Below are 7,220 nucleotides of genomic sequence, written 5' to 3'. Positions count from 1 at the left end.
ATACAGACTTGACCTATTTACTATTGTGACTATTTTCTAGGACTAGGGTTAGGAATACTTCTGTTCCTGCAGAGTGTTAACTAAATATCTGAAAATTTATTAAACCATTTAAGAAAGAAGAGAATACAGAATAAACGGCTCTTAAAATTACAGGACTGAGGCAACTGGCTTTTCAAATTAACTACCAGGACACAGCCATTAAGCACTAGGGCAACAGAGCCTAAGGACCTGCAAACTTTTAGAAACCTAGCAAAATTTTTAGCCCTGTGGGGAAAATGGATGGACTCCAAAACACTAATAGATATTACTGTATATTTAATTAATATTTTCTGTTATATATATATATATATGTACATGGGTATGTTTTTATATAATATGGTGCTTAGGGACCCAGAGGGTCTAAAACAGTCCTAATTACTTTATCTCCTAATATTTGTGAGCAAACACTGAGTTGCATGAATAGGGATATTTTATTTAGTATTACCATAACAAAAGATTCTTTTAAAAATGACACTGGACTTCCCTGGTTGCACAGTGGTTAAGAATCCACCTGCTAATGCAGGGGACATGGGTTCAATCCCTGGCCGGGAAGACCCCACATACCATGGAGCAACTAAGTCCATGCACCACAACTACTGAGCCTGTGCTCTACAGTCCACGAGCCACAACTACTGAGCCCGGGTGCCACGACTACTGAAGCCCATGCGCCTAGAGCCCGTGCTCTGCAACAAGAGAAGCCACTGCAATGAGAAGCCCACTCACAGAAACGAAGAGTAGTCCCTGCTCTCCGCAACTAGAGAGAAAACCCACACGCAGCAATGAAGACCCAACGCAAACAAAAATAAATAAATGAATAATAAATAAAAATAACACTAATATAAATGCTCTAAATCGAGCCTTTTTCATGCTCGTAAATTGAGAAAACTCTATTAGGTGGCAGCTCACTATTAGGTATCAAGGATTCCTATGATTTAGTAACTTGTAGGAATTGATCCTTCAAATGTATTCCTGTATGTGTGTGAGGATGAATAAGGGTGTTTTTTGTACATATTTTCGCTCTTTTTAATAACAGAAGAATGAAAAACAGCTTAGTTATCCATCCATAGGAGACTGGTCAGTGTGTTATTGATACAGTTCTGTGATGGCTACAGTATAGCTGAGAAGCAGGTGAGATTGATCTGAGTTGGTATGTCACGATTGCTAATTTCTGGGACAGCAAAGCAAGGTGCAAAGCAATGCATATGTTATGCTCCTATTTTTTCAAAAGAGTATATACCATGTTGTGTTATTTTTAGAGGAACACATATGATTTAATGTGTATAAAAATCATTCTGGGGGACTTCCCGGGTGGTCCAGTGGGTGAGACACTGCGCTCCCAATGCAGGGAGCGTGGGTTCGATCCCTGGTTGGGTAACTAGATCCCACACACATGCCACAACTAAAGATCCCGCGTGCTGCAGCTAAGGCGCAGCACAGCCAAAATAAATAAATAAATAAATATATATATACATATTTTTATACAGCAGGCTCTTATTAGTTATCTATTTTATACATATTAGTGTATACATGTCAATCCCAACCTCCCAATTCATCCCACCGCCACCACCACCACCACCACCACCACCACCACCACCACCACCACCACCACTTTCCCCCCTTGGTGTCCATACGTTTCTTCTCTACATCTGTGTCTCTATTTCTGCCCTGCAGACTGGTTCATCTGTACCATTTCTCTAGGATCCACATATATGCGTTAATATTTTGTTTTTCTCTTTCTGACTTACTTCACTCTGTATGACAGTCTCTAGATGCATCCACATCTCCACAAATGACCCAATTTCATTCCTTTTTATGGCTGAGTAATATTCAATTGTATATATGTACCACATCTTTATCCATTCGTCTATCGATGGGCATTTCGGTTGCTTCCATGTGCTGGCTGAGAAATGTCTATTTAGGTCTTCTGCCCATTTTTGGATTAGGTTGTTTGTTTTTTTAATATTGAGCTGCAAGAGCTGTTTATATGTTTTGGAGATTAATCCTTTGTCCATTGATTCATTTGAAAATATTTTCTCCCATTCAGAGGATTGTCTTTTCATCTTGTTTGTAGTTTCCTTTCATTTCCAAAGCTTTTAAGTTTCAGTAGGTCCATTTGTTTATTTTTGCTTTTATTTCCATTACTCTAGGAGGTGGACCAAAAAAGATCTTGCTGTGATTTATATCAAAGAGTGTTCTTTCTATGTTTTCCTCTAAGAGTTTTATAGGGTCCAATCTTACATTTAGGTCTCTAATCCATTTTCAGTTTATTTTTTTTTGTCTGGTGTTAGGGAGTGTTCTAATTTCATTCTTTTACATGTAGCTGTCCAGTTTTCCCAGCACCACTTATTGAAGAGGCTGTCTTTTCTCCATTGTATATCCTTCCTCCTTTGTCATAGATTAGTTGACCATAAGTGCATGGGTTTGTCTCTGGGCTTTCTATCCTGTTCCATTGATCTACATTTCTGTTTTTGTGCCAGTACCATATTGTCTTGATTACTGTAGCTTTGTAGTATAGTCTGAAGTCAGGGAGTCTGATTCCTCCAGCTCTGCTTTTTTCCTTCATGACTGCTTTTGCTATTCAGGGTCTTTTGTGTCTCCATATAAATTTTAAGATTTTTTGTTCTAGTTCTGTAAAAAATGCCACTGGTAATTTGATAAAGATTGCATTGAATCTGTAGATTGCTTTGGGTAATATAGTCATTTTCACAAGATGGATTCTTCCAATCCAAGAACATGGTATATCTCTCCATCTGTTTGTGTCATCTTTGATTTCTTTCAACAGTGTTTTATAGTTTTTTGAAGACAGGTCTTTTACCTCCTGAGGTAGGTTTATTCCTAGATATTTTATTCTTTTTGTTGCAATGCTGAATGGGATTGTTTCCTTAAGTTCTCTTTCTGATCTTTCATTGTTAGTGTATAGGAATGCAAGAGATTTCTGTCCATTAATTTTGTATCCTGCAACTTTACCAAATTCATTGATTAACTCTAGTAGTTTTCTGGTGGCACCTTTAGAATTCTCTATGTATAGTATCATGTCATCTGCAAACAGTGACAGTTTTACTTCTTCTTTTCCAATTTGTATTCCTTTTATTTCTTTTTCTACTCCAATTGCCATGGCTAGGACTTCCAATACTATGTTGAATAACAGTGGTGAGAGTGGACATCCTTGTCTTGTACCTGATCTTAGAGGAAATGCTTTCAGTTTTTCACCATTGAGAATGATGTTTGCTATGGGTTTGTCATATATGGCCTTTATTATGTAGAGGTAGGTTCTCTCTATGCCCAATTTCTGGAGAGTTTTTATCATAAATGGGTGTTGAATTTTGTCAAAAGCTTTTTCTGTATCTATTGAGATGATCGTATGGTTTTTCTTCTTTAATTTGTTAATATGGTGTTTCACATTGATTGATTTGCATATATTGAAGAATCCTTGCATCCCTGGGACAAATCTCACTTCATCATGGTGTATGGTCCTTTTAATGTGTTGTTGGATTCTGTTTGCTAGTACTTTGCTGAGGATTTTTACACCTATATTCATCAGTGATATGGGTCTGTAGTTTTTTGTTTTTTGTTTTTTGTAGTATCTTTGTCTGGTTTTTGTATCAGGGTGATGATGGCCTCATAGAATGAGTTTGGGAGTGTTCCTTCCTCTGTAATTTTTTTGGAAGAGTTTGAGAAGTATGAGTGTTAGCTCTTCTCTAAATGTTTGATAGAATTCACCTGTGAAGCCATCTGGTCCTGGACTTTTGTTTGTTGGAAGGTTTTTAATCACAGTTTCAATTTCATTACTTGTGATTGGTCTCTTCATATTTTCTACTTCTTCCTGTTTCAGTCTTGGAAGGTTATACCTTTCTAAGAATTTGTCCATTTCTTCCACGTTGTCCATTTTATTGGCATAGAGTTGCTTGTAGTAGTTCTTAGGATGCTTTGTATTTCTGCAGTGTTGTAACGTCTCCTTTTTCATTTCTAATTTTATTGATTTGAGTCCTCTCCCTCCTTTTCTTGATGAGTCTGGCTAAAGGTTTCTCATTTTTGTTTATCTTCTCAAATAACCAGCTTTTAGTTTTATTGATCTGTGCTATTGTTTTCTTTGTTTCTATTTCATTTATTTCTGCTCTGATTTTATGATTTCTTTCCTTCTACGAACTTTGGGTTTTGTTCATTCTTCTTTCTCTAGTTGTTTTAGGTGTAAAGTTAGATTGTTTATTTGAGATTTTTCTTGTTTCTTGAGGTAGGCTTGTATTGCTATAAACTTCCCTCTTAGAACTGCTTTTGCTGCATCCCATAAGTTTTGGATCATTGTGTTTCCATTGTAATTTGTCTCTAGGTATTTTTTTATTTCCTCTTTGATTTCTTCAGTGACCTCTTGTTTATTTAGTAACATATTGTTTAGCCTCCATATTTTTGTGTTTTTTACATTTTTTCCCCTGTAATTGATTTCTAATCTCATAGCACTGTGGTCAGAAGAGATGCTTGAAATGATTTCAATTTTCTTAAATTTTCTGAGGCTTGATTTATGACCCAAGATGTGATCTATCCTGGAGAATGTTCCCTGTGCACTTGCGAAGAAAGTGTAATCTGCTGTTTTCAGATGGAATGTCCTATAAATATCAATTAAATCTATCTGGTCTATTGTGTCATTTAAAGCTTGTGTTTCCTTATTAATTTTCTGTCTGGATGATCTGTCCATTTGTGTAAGTGAGGTGTTAAATTCCCCCACTATTTTTGTGCTACTGTCAATTTCCTCTTTTAGAGCTCTTTGCTGTTGCCTTATGTATTGAGGTGCTTCTATGTTGGGTGCATATATATTTAAAATTGTTATATCTTCTTCTTGGATTGATCCCTTGATCATTGTGTAGTGTCCTTCCTTGTCTCTTGAAACATTCTTTATTTTAAACTCTATTTTATTTGATAAGAGTATTGCTACTCCAGCTTTCTTTTGATTTCTGTTTGCATGGAATATCTTTTTCCATCCCCTCACTCTCAGTCTGTATGTGTCCTTGGGTCTGAAGTGGGTCTCTTTTAGACAGCATATATATGGGTCCTGTTTTTGTACTCATTCAGCAAGTCTGCGTCATTTGGTTGGAGCATTTAATCCATTCATGTTTAAGGTAATTATCAATATGTATGTTCCTATTACCATTTTCTTAGCTGTTATGGGTTTGTTTTTGTAGGTCCTTTTCTTTTCTTGTGTTTCCCACTTAGAGAAGTTCATTTAGCATTTGTTGTAGAGCTGGTTTGGTGGTGCTGAATTCTCTTAGCTTTTGCTTGTCTGTAAAGCTTTTGATTTCTCCATCGAATCTGAATGAGATCCTTGCTGGGTAGAGTAATCTTGGGTGTAGGTTCTTCCCTTTCAACACTTTAAGTATATCCTGCCACTCCCTTCTCACTTGTACAGTTTCTGCTGAGAAATCAGCTGTTAATCTTATGGGAGTTCCCTTGTATATTGTTTGTCATATTTCCCTTGTTGCTTTCAATAATTTTTCTTTGTCTTTAATTTTCTCAGTTTGATTATTATGTGTCTCAGTGTGTTTCTCCTTGGGTTTACCCTATATGGGACTCTGCACTTCCTGGACTTGGGTGGCTCTTTCCTTTCCCATGTTAGGGAATTTTTCAACTATAATCTCTTCAAATATTTTCTTGGGTCCTTTCTTTCTCTCTTCTCCTTCTGGGACCCCTATAATGTGAATGTTGTTGCATTTAATGTTGTCCCAGAGGTCTCTTAGGCTGTCTTCATTTCTTTTCATTCTTTTTTCTTTATTTTGTTCTGCAGCTGTGAATTCCACCATTCTGTCTTCCAGATCACTTATCCATTCTTCTGCCTCAGTTATTCTGCTATTGATTCCTTCTAGTGTAGTTTTCATTTTAGTTATTGTGTTGTTCATCTCTGTTTGTTTGTTCTTTAATTCTTCTAGGTCTTTGTTAAACATTTCTTGCATCTTCTTGATCTTTGCCTCCATTCTTTTTCTGAGGTCCTAGATCATCTTCACTATCATTATTCTGAATTCTTTTTCTGGAAGGTTGCTTATCTCCGCTTCATTTAGTTGTTTTTCTGGGGTTTTACCTTGTTCCTTCATCTGGTGCAAAGTCCTCTGCCTTTTCATTTTGTCTATCTTTCTGTGAATGTGGTTTTGTTTTCACAGGCTGCAGAATTGTAGTTCTTGCTTCTGCTGTCTGCTCTCCAGTGGATGAGTCTATCTAAGAGCTAAATACATATTTTTTTAAAAAATCATTCTGGTAGTTTGAAGCATGGATCTGCAGTATAAAGACAAGTTTTTTACATTTTATTTGCTTTTGTGTTCAAGTTTTATACCATATGTTACCTTCTAACAATAAAATTAATACCAGCAATCCTAATTTTAAAATGTCAGTTAAGCAAGTTATTTAGAAAGAAACTTTTTTTTTTTTTTTTTTTGCGGTACATAGGCCTCTCACTTGTGACCTCTCCCGTTGCGGAGCATAGGCTCTGGACGCACAGGCTCAGCAGCCATGGCTCACGGGCCTAGCCGCTCTGTGGCATGTGGGATCTTCCTGGACCGGGGCACAAACCCGTGTCCCCTGCATCGGCAGGTAGACTCTCAACCACTGTGCCACCAGGGAAGCCCTAGAAAGAAACTTTTTAAGTGAATAGAAGACAGCTACTTTAAATATAATAAACGCTATATAGTTTGGAGTGTTTGGTAATTTTTCATGTAAATTAGCTTGTAAACAACAAAACAGCATTATCTTAACACTTACTGAAAAAAGATTAATTCCTCTTGGTAATGGGATTCTTCATGGGCATATATTTTAGAGGAAATGGGATACTTCTTAGTTTTTACATTTCTTTCATAACACAAAGTTAATTAATATTTTTTATAATAAATACTTTTTACACACTATGTAAACAGCATTGTCATTAAAGTCAAGCTATGGATAGAGATATTGTGACTGAACAGAGAAAACAGTAGGGACCTTTGTGAGATGTTCTTATAATATGTTATTATTGTAAAGCATAAATATAGGCAGTGATTAGATCTGCTTTGTTTTACCTCAGAGGGGAAAAAAATTGCTCTTCCTTGGCTTTTGACAATCAGATTTATGAGAAGGCAGGAAATTTGAAGCTCAGGGAGAGGAGAAACACTTTACAACACAAGTCATTTAATTTGGGTTTTGTAGATCACTACAGTGAGCCAAAGCCC

The sequence above is a fragment of the Neophocaena asiaeorientalis genome, unplaced genomic scaffold (genome assembly GCF_003031525.2).
Source record: "Neophocaena asiaeorientalis asiaeorientalis breed wild unplaced genomic scaffold, Neophocaena_asiaeorientalis_V1.1 scaffold15, whole genome shotgun sequence".
Lineage (NCBI taxonomy): Eukaryota > Metazoa > Chordata > Mammalia > Artiodactyla > Phocoenidae > Neophocaena > Neophocaena asiaeorientalis.
This window is presented reverse-complemented; position numbering follows the sequence as displayed.